General features: G+C 55.6%; 1 protein-coding gene across 6 annotated transcripts in view; it reads left to right on the top strand.

Annotated features, from left to right (window-relative positions):
* The first annotated feature begins 1,673 nt into the window (after positions 1-1,673).
* NLGN3 (neuroligin 3) overlaps positions 1,674-12,877 on the top strand; it is a 251,437-nt gene continuing 240,233 nt past the window's right edge. For 3 of the 6 annotated variants that reach the window (XM_075323970.1, XM_075323975.1, XM_075323976.1), the window contains exon 1: positions 1,705-1,791. The gene's annotated coding sequence lies outside the window, so the exon portion shown is untranslated. Of the gene's footprint in view, positions 1,792-12,877 lie in introns of all 6 variants that reach the window. The other 3 variants (XM_075323977.1, XM_075323971.1, XM_075323973.1) reach the window with 3 other exon arrangements.

The following is a 12,877-nucleotide window of genomic DNA, read 5'->3' on the forward strand; positions in this document are numbered from 1 at the left end:
AAGAAAACCTAAGAATCAGTCCTTGGATTTGAAACAATTTTCATAAACCCAAGTTTCGTATACCTGTGTTATTGATAAAATAGGCAGAAATATTTATTAAAGGGTTTCCCAAATGCAATATATATTGAAACCAAAAATATACATAGAAATAAAATTAGGAAAACACAAGTTTATAACTTTTATAGGCCACGTCCACCAGCATTACCTGAGCAAATATTCCCTGCTAAGGCTACTTTCACACATCTGGTTTTTGCTCTGCGGCACAATCCGGCACTCTGCAGAAAAACCGCAACCGTTTTTTTTGCCGCCGGTTGCGTTTTTTTTTGCATAGACTTACATTAGTGCCGTATTGTGCCGCATGGGCTTGCGTTCGGTCCGGTTTTTGCAGCATGCGGCAGATTTAGCCGATGCCGCGGCCGGATGGAACGTTGCCTGGAACATTTTTTGCTCCGGAATAAAAACCGCATCGCGCCGCATCCGGCCGCTGCGGCGCATTTTTCAATGCATGCCTATGGACGCCGGATGCTGCGCGATGTGGAAAAAAACGCATTCGGCCGCCGCATGCGGTTTCTTCCACTGCGCATGCTCAGTAGCATGCCGCAACCGGAAAAAACGGACGGGCCGCATGTAAAAACTTATGCAAAGGATGCGGTGTTTTCGCCGCATCCGTTGCATAGGTTTCACAGCCGGATTGAGCTGCAGAGCTCAAACCGGATGTGTGAAAGTAGCCTTAACAAACACCACGACAATAATAAAATGTATGAATATTAGGGGAGGAAGGTGAAAGGTGGGAGGTGGGGAGGTGAAAGGTGGGAGGTGGGGAGGTGAAAGGTGAAAGGTGGGTGGTGGGAGGTGGGCCGCCACTGCTCGTGATGGTCACATAACGGCCGGAATCAGCCTGAGACTGGACCTTTTAATTGAAAATCCCTTCCCCCGTTGGACCGAATGTACCGATCAATTCAGAAGGACGACTTCACACTGAAATGGAAGAAGTATTCCAGGCAAATCACATCTTAGACCAGCAACAGCTGCTAAATAACATGGAGGAGGGCAATAGGGTAGAAAATTGGAGACAAAAGGGGGAACATACCAAGATATACCATTAAATGAGTATTACGAGCCCCCATATTAAGTATTGTGAAGACCTGCTATGTCCGGCCGGGGCGACCACATGTCCCCCCATGCTATGCTCCGGGGCCTTGTCATTATTAAAAGAGGTTACCATGCTAACAAAAAAAGGAATAAATATAAGTAAAAAGCCTACACACACTTTGTACAGCACAAGAGTAAGAGGCCAGTGATGGGCTGCAGCGGTCAGCTAAGCGGGATGTGATTGCTGCAGGGTAGTATTAATGCAGGTTATGTGATTACACCATCCCACCTTTGGTTATTTTTGGGAAAGTCCCCATTGAGGCCTGAAGTCTCAGCACAGGGCCTCTCTTCCTACTCCCGGGGTCAATACACTAATTCTTTTTTTAAACCCCCTCCCAAGGTCAAGCTCGGAGCCAGCAGCACATGACGGCGGGCGGCCGCTTCCAGTCAGCTGCAGTCCCAGCATCCAGTCCACATTCCCAGCATCCACAACACAGGCCCGTATATCTAGCAGTCAGCGAGGCCCCGCCCCCTGCGCGTCCCCGCCCCTCACTGCGCGCCCCCGCACACTCTGGTCCTTCGTCCTCCTCATCCTTCTGTGCGCGCTCCCGGAGCTGCTGCTGCTGCTGCTGCGGGCGGCGGGAGACAAGAGAAACCGGAGAGGCCCGGGCCGGACACACCCGGAGCGGACACAGCCGGGTGAGAACACCGCCCTATGCTTGTAGATGTTGCTGTTTATGGCTGCTGGTTGGGATCTGTGCTGTGTATTCCATGTGTCTAGGATGCATCACCGCGATGGCCATCAGTATTCCTCCCTGGCTCCCCCCACCCATGCATCCACATACATGCAGGCGGCACAGCGGCGTCCGCGTCTACATCCATCACAGCATCCTGTCACCGCTGTATCTACAGTGTATCTATAGCGTGCCTACACCGGGGGCAGGCTGCACCTCTATACGGCACATACCGGGGCAGGCTGCACCTCTATACAGCATATACCGGGGGCAGGCTGCACCTCTATACAGCACATACCGGGGCAGGCTGCACCTCTATACAGCATATACCGGGGCAGGCTGCACCTCTATACAGCATATACCGGGGCAGGCTGCACCTCTATACAGCATATACCGGGGGCAGGCTGCACCTCTATACAGCACATACCGGGGCAGGCTGCACCTCTATACAGCATATACCGGGGCAGGCTGCACCTCTATACAGCACATACCGGGGCAGGCTGCACCTCTATACAGCATATACCGGGGCAGGCTGCACCTCTATACAGCATATACCGGGGCAGGCTGCACCTCTATACAGCATATACCGGGGGCAGGCTGCACCTCTATACAGCACATACCGGGGCAGGCTGCACCTCTATACGGCACATACCGGGGCAGGCTGCACCTCTATACAGCATATACCGGGGGCAGGCTGCACCTCTATACAGCATATACCGGGGGCAGGCTGCACCTCTATACAGCATATACCGGGGGCAGGCTGCACCTCTATACAGCATATACCGGGGGCAGGCTGCACCTCTATACAGCATATACCGGAGGCAGGCTGCACCTCTATACAGCATATACCGGGGGCAGGCTGCACCTCTATACAGCATATACCGGGGCAGGCTGCACCTCTATACAGCATATACCGGGGGCAGGCTGCACCTCTATACAGCATATACCGGGGCAGGCTGCACCTCTATACAGCATATACCGGGGCAGGCTGCACCTCTATACAGCATATACCGGGGCAGGCTGCACCTCTATACAGCATATACCGGGGGCAGGCTGCACCTCTATACAGCACATACCGGGGCAGGCTGCACCTCTATACGGCACATACCGGGGCAGGCTGCACCTCTATACAGCATATACCGGGGCAGGCTGCACCTCTATACGGCACATACCGGGGCAGGCTGCACCTCTATACAGCATATACCGGGGGCAGGCTGCACCTCTATACAGCACATACCGGGGCAGGCTGCACCTCTATACAGCATATACCGGGGCAGGCTGCACCTCTATACAGCATATACCGGGGGCAGGCTGCACCTCTATACAGCATATACCGGGGCAGGCTGCACCTCTATACAGCACATACCGGGGGCAGGCTGCACCTCTATACAGCATATACCGGGGCAAGCTGCACCTCTATACAGCATATACCGGGGGCAGGCTGCACCTCTATACAGCATATACCGGGGCAGGCTGCACCTCTATACAGCATATACCGGGGCAGGCTGCACCTCTATACAGCACATACCGGGGCAGGCTGCACCTCTATACAGCATATACCGGGGCAGGCTGCACCTCTATACAGCATATACCGGGGGCAGGCTGCACCTCTATACAGCATATACCGGGGCAGGCTGCACCTCTATACAGCACATACCGGGGGCAGGCTGCACCTCTACACGGCACATACAGAGGCAGGCTGCACCTCTATACAGCACATACTGGGGGCAGGCTGCACCTCTATACAGCATATACCGGGGCAGGCTGCACCTCTATACAGCATATACCGGGGCAGGCTGCACCTCTATACAGCATATACCGGGGGCAGGCTGCACCTCTACACGGCACATACCGGGGGCAGGCTGCACCTCTATACGGCACATACCGGGGCAGGCTGCACCTCTATACAGCATATACCGGGGGCAGGCTGCACCTCTATACAGCACATACCGGGGGCAGGCTGCACCTCTATACAGCACATACCGGGGCAGGCTGCACCTCTATACAGCATATACCGGGGCAGGCTGCACCTCTATACAGCATATACCGGGGGCAGGCTGCACCTCTATACAGCATATACCGGGGGCAGGCTGCACCTCTATACAGCATATACCAGGGGCAGGCTGCACCTCTATACAGCATATACCGGGGGCAGGCTGCACCTCTATACAGCATATACCGGGGGCAGGCTGCACCTCTACACAGCACATACAGAGGCAGGCTGCACCTCTATACAGCATATACCGGGGGCAGGCTGCACCTCTATACAGCATATACCGGGGCAGGCTGCACCTCTATACAGCATATACCGGGGGCAGGCTGCACCTCTATACAGCATATACCGGGGGCAGGCTGCACCTCTATACAGCATATACCGGGGGCAGGCTGCACCTCTATACAGCATATACCGGGGGCAGGCTGCACCTCTATACAGTATATACCGGAGGCAGGCTGCACCTCTATACAGCATATACCGGGGGCAGGCTGCACCTCTATACAACATATACCGGGGCAGGCTGCACCTCTATACAGCATATACCGAGGCAGGCTGCACCTCTATACAGCATATACCGGGGCAGGCTGCACCTCTATACAGCATATACCGGGGGCAGGCTGCACCTCTATACAGCATATACCGGGGGCAGACTGCACCTCTATACAGCATATACCGGGGCAGGCGGCACCTCTATACAGCATATACCGGGGGCAGGCTGCACCTCCATACAGCATATACCGGGGCAGGCTGCACCTCTATACAGCACATACCGGGGCAGGCTGCACCTCTATACAGCATATACCGGGGCAGGCTGCACCTCTATACAGCACATACCGGGGCAAGCTGCACCTCTATACAGCATATACCAGGGGCAGGCTGCACCTCTATACAGCATATACCGGGGGCAGGCTGCACCTCTATACAGCATATACCGGGGCAAGCTGCACCTCTATACAGCATATACCGGGGGCAGGCTGCACCTCTACACAGCATATACCGGGGCAGGCTGCACCTCTATACAGCATATACCGGGGCAGGCTGCACCTCTATACAGCATATACCGGGGCAGGCTGCACCTCTATACAGCATATACCGGGGGCAGGCTGCACCTCTATACAGCATATACCGGGGGCAGGCTGCACCTCTATACAGCATATACCGGGGGCAGGCTGCACCTCTATACAGTATATACCGGAGGCAGGCTGCACCTCTATACAGCATATACCGGGGCAGGCTGCACCTCTATACAGCATATACCGGGGCAGGCTGCACCTCTATACAGCATATACCGAGGCAGGCTGCACCTCTATACAGCATATACCGGGGCAGGCTGCACCTCTATACAGCATATACCGGGGCAGGCTGCACCTCTATACAGCATATACCGGGGGCAGGCTGCACCTCTATACAGCATATACCGGGGCAGGCTGCACCTCTATACAGCATATACCGGGGGCAGGCTGCACCTCTATACAGCATATACCGGGGGCAGGCTGCACCTCTATACAGCATATACCGGGGGCAGGCTGCACCTCTATACAGAATATACCGGGGGCAGGCTGCACCTCTATACAGCATATACCGGGGCAGGCTGCACCTCTATACAGCATATACCGGGGCAGGCTGCACCTCTACACGGCACATACAGAGGCAGGCTGCACCTCTATACAGCACATACCGGGGGCAGGCTGCACCTCTATACAGCACATACCGGGGGCAGGCTGCACCTCTATACAGCATACACCGGGGGAAGGCTGCACCTCTATACAGCACATACCGGGGGCAGGCTGCACCTCTATACAGCACATACCGGGGGCAGGCTGCACCTCTATACAGCATATACCGGGGGCAGGCTGCACCTCTATACAGCATATACCGGGGCAGGCTGCACCTCTATACAGCATATACCGGGGGCAGGCTGCACCTCTATACAGCATATACCGGGGCAGGCTGCACCTCTATACAGCATATACCGGGGGCAGGCTGCACCTCTATACAGCATATACCGGGGCAGGCTGCACCTCTATACAGCATATACCGGGGCAGGCTGCACCTCTATACAGCATATACCGGGGCAGGCTGCACCTCTATACAGCATATACCGGGGCAGGTTGCACCTCTATACAGCATATACCGGGGGCAGGCTGCACCTCTATACAGCATATACTGGGGGCAGGCTGCACCTCTACACGGCACATACAGAGGCAGGCTGCACCTCTACACAGCATATACTTGGGGCAGGCTGCACCTCTACACAGCACATACTGGGGGCAGGCTGCACCTGTAATTGGCGGATGTCAGGGGCAGGCTGCACCTCTACACGGCACATACAGAGGCAGGCTGCACCTCTATACAGCATATACCGGGGCAGGCTGCACCTCTATACAGCATATACCGGGGGCAGGCTGCACCTCTATACAGCATATACCGGGGCAGGATGCCTCTATACAGCATATACCGGGGCAGGCTGCACCTCTATACAGCATATACCGGGGCAGGCTGCACCTCTATACAGCATATACCGGGGCAGGCTGCACCTCTATACAGCATATACCGGGGGCAGGCTGCACCTCTATACAGCATATACTGGGGGCAGGCTGCACCTCTACACGGCACATACAGAGGCAGGCTGCACCTCTACACAGCATATACTTGGGGCAGGCTGCACCTCTACACAGCACATACTGGGGGCAGGCTGCACCTGTAAACGGCGGATGTCAGGGGCAGGCTGCACCTCTACACGGCACATACAGAGGCAGGCTGCACCTCTATACAGCATATACCGGGGGCAGGCTGCACCTCTATACAGCATATACCGGGGCAGGCTGCACCTCTATACAGCATATACCGGGGCAGGCTGCACCTCTATACAGCATATACCGGGGCAGGCTGCACCTCTATACAGCATATACCGGGGCAGGCTGCACCTCTATACAGCATATACCGGGGCAGGCTGCACCTCTATACAGCATACACCGGGGCAGGCTGCACCTCTATACAGCATATACCGGGGGCAGGCTGCACCTCTATACAGCATATACTGGGGGCAGGCTGCACCTCTACACGGCACATACAGAGTCAGGCTGCACCTCTACACAGCATATACTTGGGGCAGGCTGCACCTCTACACAGCACATACTGGGGGCAGGCTGCACCTCTACACGGCACATACAGAGGCAGGCTGCACCTCTATACAGCATATACCGGGGCAGGCTGCACCTCTATACAGCATATACCGGGGCAGGCTGCACCTCTACACGACACATATAGAGGCAGGCTGCACCTCTACACAGCATATACTGGGGGCAGGCTGCACCTCTATACAGCATATACTGGGGGCAGGCTGCACCTCTACACAGCACATACTGGGGCAGGCTGTGCCTCTACATAGCATATACTTGGGGCAGGCTGCACCTCTACACAGCACATACTGGGGGCAGGCTGCACCTCTATACAGCATATATCGGGGCAGACTGCACCTCTACACAGCATATACAGAGGCAGGCTGCACCTCTATACAGCACATACTGGGGGGCAGGCTGCACCTCTACACAGCATATACCGGGGCAGGCTGCACCTCTATACAGCATATACCGGGGCAGGCTGCACCTCTATACAGCATATATCGGGGCAGGCTGCACCTCTACACAGCATATATCGGGGCAGGCTGCACCTCTACACAGCATATACTAGGGGCAGGCTGCACCTCTACACAGCACATACTGGGGCAGGCTGTGCCTCTACACAGCATATACTTGGGGCAGGCTGCACCTCTACACAGCACATACTGGGGGCAGGCTGCACCTCTACACAGCACATACCGGGGGCAGGCTGCACCTCTACACAGCACATACCGGGGGCAGGCTGCACCTCTACACAGCGTATATTGGGGGCAGGCTGCACCTCTACACAGCGTATACCGGGGGCAGGCTGCACCTCTACACGACACATATAGAGGCAGGCTGCACCTCTACACAGCATATACTGGGGGCAGGCTGCACCTCTATACAGCATATACTGGGGGCAGGCTGCACCTCTACACAGCACATACTGGGGCAGGCTGTGCCTCTACATAGCATATACTTGGGGCAGGCTGCACCTCTACACAGCACATACTGGGGGCAGGCTGCACCTCTATACAGCATATATCGGGGCAGACTGCACCTCTACACAGCATATACAGAGGCAGGCTGCACCTCTATACAGCACATACTGGGGGGCAGGCTGCACCTCTATACAGCATATACCGGGGGCAGGCTGCACCTCTACACAGCATATACCGGGGCAGGCTGCACCTCTATACAGCATATACCGGGGCAAGCTGCACCTCAATACAGCATATATCGGGGCAGGCTGCACCTCTACACAGCATATATCGGGGCAGGCTGCACCTCTACACAGCATATACTAGGGGCAGGCTGCACCTCTACACAGCACATACTGGGGCAGGCTGTGCCTCTACACAGCATATACTTGGGGCAGGCTGCACCTCTACACAGCACATACTGGGGGCAGGCTGCACCTCTACACAGCACATACCGGGGGCAGGCTGCACCTCTACACAGCACATACCGGGGGCAGGCTGCACCTCTACACAGCGTATACCGGGGGCAGGCTGCACCTCTACACAGCGTATACCGGGGGCAGGCTGCACCTCTACACAGCACATACTGGGGGCAGGCTGCACCTCTACACAGCACATACTGGGGGCAGGCTGCACCTCTACACAGCACATACTGGGGGCAGACTGCACCTCTACACAGCACATACCGGGGGCAGGCTGCACATCTACACAGCGTATACTGGGGGCAGGATGCACCTCTACACAGCGTATACCGGGGGCAGGCTGCACCTCTACACAGCACATACTGGGGGCAGGCTGCACCTGTACACAGCACATACTGGGGGCAGGCTGCACCTCTACACAGCACATACTGGGGGCAGGCTGCACTTGTACACAGCACATACCGGCGGCAGGCTGCACCTCTACACAGCGTATACTAGGGGCAGGCTGCAATCGCTACACGGGATATACTGGGGGCAGGCTGCACCTCTAAACGGCACTTCCCGGGGACAACTGCACCTCTATGCGGCACATGCCGGAGACAGACTGCACCTCTACACGGCTTATACCGGGGGCAGGCTGCACCTCTAAATGGCACATACCGGGAGCAGCTGCACCTCTAAGCGGCACATACTGGAGACAGACTGCACCTCTACACGGCTTATATCGGGGGCAGGCTGCACCTCTAAACGGCACATACCGGGAGCAGCTGCACCTCTATGCGGCACATACTGGAGACAGGCTGCACCTCTACACGGCATATAGCGGAGGCAGGCTGCACCTCTAAACGGCACATACCGGGAGAAGCTGCACCTCTATGCGGCACATACCGGAGTCAAGATGCACCTCTACATGGCGTATACCGGGGGCAGGCTGCACCTCTACACAGGATATATTTGGGGGCAGGCCGCTGCACCGATACATGGCACATACCGGAGGTATGCTGCATCTATACCTGGCATATAACAGGGGAAGGCTGCACCTCTACATGACATAAACTGGGGACAGGCTGCACCTCTACATGGCATATTCCGGGGGCAGGCTGCCCCTTTACACAGGATATGCAAAGAGCCGGCTGCACCTCTACATGGCTTATACTGGGGGCTGGATGCACTTTACACGGCTTATACCAGAGGCAGGCTGCACCTCTACACGGGATATACCGGGGGCAGGCTGCACCTCTACACGACACATATAGAGGCAGGCTGCACCTCTACACAGCATATACTGGGGGCAGGCTGCACCTCTATACAGCATATACTGGGGGCAGGCTGCACCTCTACACAGCACATACTGGGGCAGGCTGTGCCTCTACATAGCATATACTTGGGGCAGGCTGCACCTCTACACAGCACATACTGGGGGCAGGCTGCACCTCTATACAGCATATATCGGGGCAGACTGCACCTCTACACAGCATATACAGAGGCAGGCTGCACCTCTATACAGCACATACTGGGGGGCAGGCTGCACCTCTATACAGCATATACCGGGGGCAGGCTGCACCTCTACACAGCATATACCGGGGCAGGCTGCACCTCTATACAGCATATACCGGGGCAGGCTGCACCTCTATACAGCATATATCGGGGCAGGCTGCACCTCTACACAGCATATATCGGGGCAGGCTGCACCTCTACACAGCATATATCGGGGCAGGCTGCACCTCTACACAGCATATACTAGGGGCAGGCTGCACCTCTACACAGCACATACTGGGGCAGGCTGTGCCTCTACACAGCATATACTTGGGGCAGGCTGCACCTCTACACAGCACATACTGGGGGCAGGCTGCACCTCTACACAGCACATACCGGGGGCAGGCTGCACCTCTACACAGCACATACCGGGGGCAGGCTGCACCTCTACACAGCGTATATTGGGGGCAGGCTGCACCTCTACACAGCGTATACCGGGGGCAGGCTGCACCTCTACACAGCACATACTGGGGGCAGGCTGCACCTCTACACAGCACATACTGGGGGCAGGCTGCACCTCTACACAGCACATACTGGGGGCAGACTGCACCTCTACACAGCACATACCGGGGGCAGGCTGCACATCTACACAGCGTATACTGGGGGCAGGCTGCACCTCTACACAGCGTATACCGGGGGCAGGCTGCACCTCTACACAGCACATACTGGGGGCAGGCTGCACCTGTACACAGCACATACTGGGGGCAGGCTGCACCTCTACACAGCACATACTGGGGGCAGGCTGCACTTGTACACAGCACATACCGGCGGCAGGCTGCACCTCTACACAGCGTATACTAGGGGCAGGCTGCAATCGCTACACGGGATATACTGGGGGCAGGCTGCACCTCTAAACGGCACTTCCCGGGGACAACTGCACCTCTATGCGGCACATGCCGGAGATAGACTGCACCTCTACACGGCTTATACCGGGGGCAGGCTGCACCTCTAAATGGCACATACCGGGAGCAGCTGCACCTCTAAGCGGCACATACTGGAGACAGACTGCACCTCTACACGGCTTATATCGGGGGCAGGCTGCACCTCTAAATGGCACATACCGGGAGCAGCTGCACCTCTATGCGGCACATACTGGAGACAGGCTGCACCTCTACACGGCATATAGCGGAGGCAGGCTGCACCTCTAAACGGCACATACCGGGAGAAGCTGCACCTCTATGCGGCACATACCGGAGTCAAGATGCACCTCTACATGGCGTATACCGGGGGCAGGCTGCACCTCTACACAGGATATATTTGGGGGCAGGCCGCTGCACCGATACATGGCACATACCGGAGGTATGCTGCATCTATACCTGGCATATAACAGGGGAAGGCTGCACCTCTACATGACATAAACTGGGGACAGGCTGCACCTCTACATGGCATATTCCGGGGGCAGGCTGCCCCTTTACACAGGATATGCAAAGAGCCGGCTGCACCTCTACATGGCTTATACTGGGGGCTGGATGCACTTTACACGGCTTATACCAGAGGCAGGCTGCACCTCTACACGGGATATACCGGGGGCAGGCTGCACCTCTACACGACACATACCAGGGGCAGGCTGCATCTCTACAAGGCACATATCGGGGGCAGGCTGCACCTCTACATAGCACATACCGGGGGCAGGCTGCACCTCTACATACAACATACCGGGGGCAGGCTGCACCTCTACACAGCACATACCGGGGGCAGGCTGCACCTCTACATAGCACATACCGAGGGCAGGCTGCCATGGCTACATGGGATATACCAGGGGGCAGGCTGAACTTCTACACGGCATATACCGGGAGCAGGCTGCACCTCTACACGGCATATACCGGGGGCAGGCTACACCTCTACACATCATATACCGGAGGCAGGCTGCACCTCTACACGGCATATACCGGGGACAGGCTGCACCTCTACACGGCACATACTGGGGGCAGGCTGCTCCTCTACATGGCATATACCGGGGGAAGACTGCTCCTTTACACAGCACATACTGGGGGTAGACTGTTCCTCTACACAGCCTATACCGGGGGCAGGCTGCACCTCTGCACGGCACATACCGGGCCAAGCTGCACCTCTTTGCGGTACATACTGGGGGCAGGATGCAGCTCTACATGCTATATATCTGGGGCTGGCTGCACATCTACACTCCATACACTGGGGCTGGGCTGCACCTCTACATACGGGGGGGCTGGCTGTACATCACTTCATATTGTGGGGGCAGGCTGCACCTCTAGACGGCATATAGAGGGGTATAGTGCATATACGTGGGTGAAGGCTGCACCACTACAATATATATACTGGGGCACAGGCTGTAGCACTACATAGCATATATTGGGGTGCAGGTTGCTGCAGCACATGGTGGTAGCACTATATAGCATTTATATACCATCCATGCATGACTTCAGATGAAGCAGCAGCAGGAATGTGATGTCCTTCCTACCTGTGAAGAATTACATTTTCTGGGAATCTAAATACACATTGGACCCTAATCCCAGATTACAGTTTGTCTTATACCCGCCTTGCCATAATGAATTTTGGTGTCCCTCCCTCCTCTGCTTCTGGAGGAGCATTGCATAAATCTGTGCACCCTCTTCTCACAGTGGCTTTCATGCACCATTTGCAGAGTGAGAGGTTACCTAGTGCTCACTCCCTGGTGCATTCCTAGATAATCCCTGTAGTACATATTGCTTTACTTCCTCGCTGTGTTCTGTGACGTGTGTCAATTCATGGATTTGTTTTAGTTGTTTTTTATTATCGTGTAAGTGCCCTCTTTTGGTCTCTGCTTTCTGTTTTTTCCTCCTCAATCACATCTGTATAATTGTGGTTTCCGCATATTGATTTGTTACAATGTTTACCTTATCTGGACATAATATTATTATAGAAAAGTCAATATTTAGATTTCCTGAGTATTGTGGCGTTTTTGCATTAATGACATCAGAAGATGACCTGTATCGCTGTAGTGTACCCCATCCTGCATCTTTTCAATGACACGGCCACAGTAGCCATAAAGGTAATT

The sequence above is a fragment of the Anomaloglossus baeobatrachus genome, chromosome 9 (assembly GCF_048569485.1).
Source record: "Anomaloglossus baeobatrachus isolate aAnoBae1 chromosome 9, aAnoBae1.hap1, whole genome shotgun sequence".
NCBI lineage: Eukaryota > Metazoa > Chordata > Amphibia > Anura > Aromobatidae > Anomaloglossus > Anomaloglossus baeobatrachus.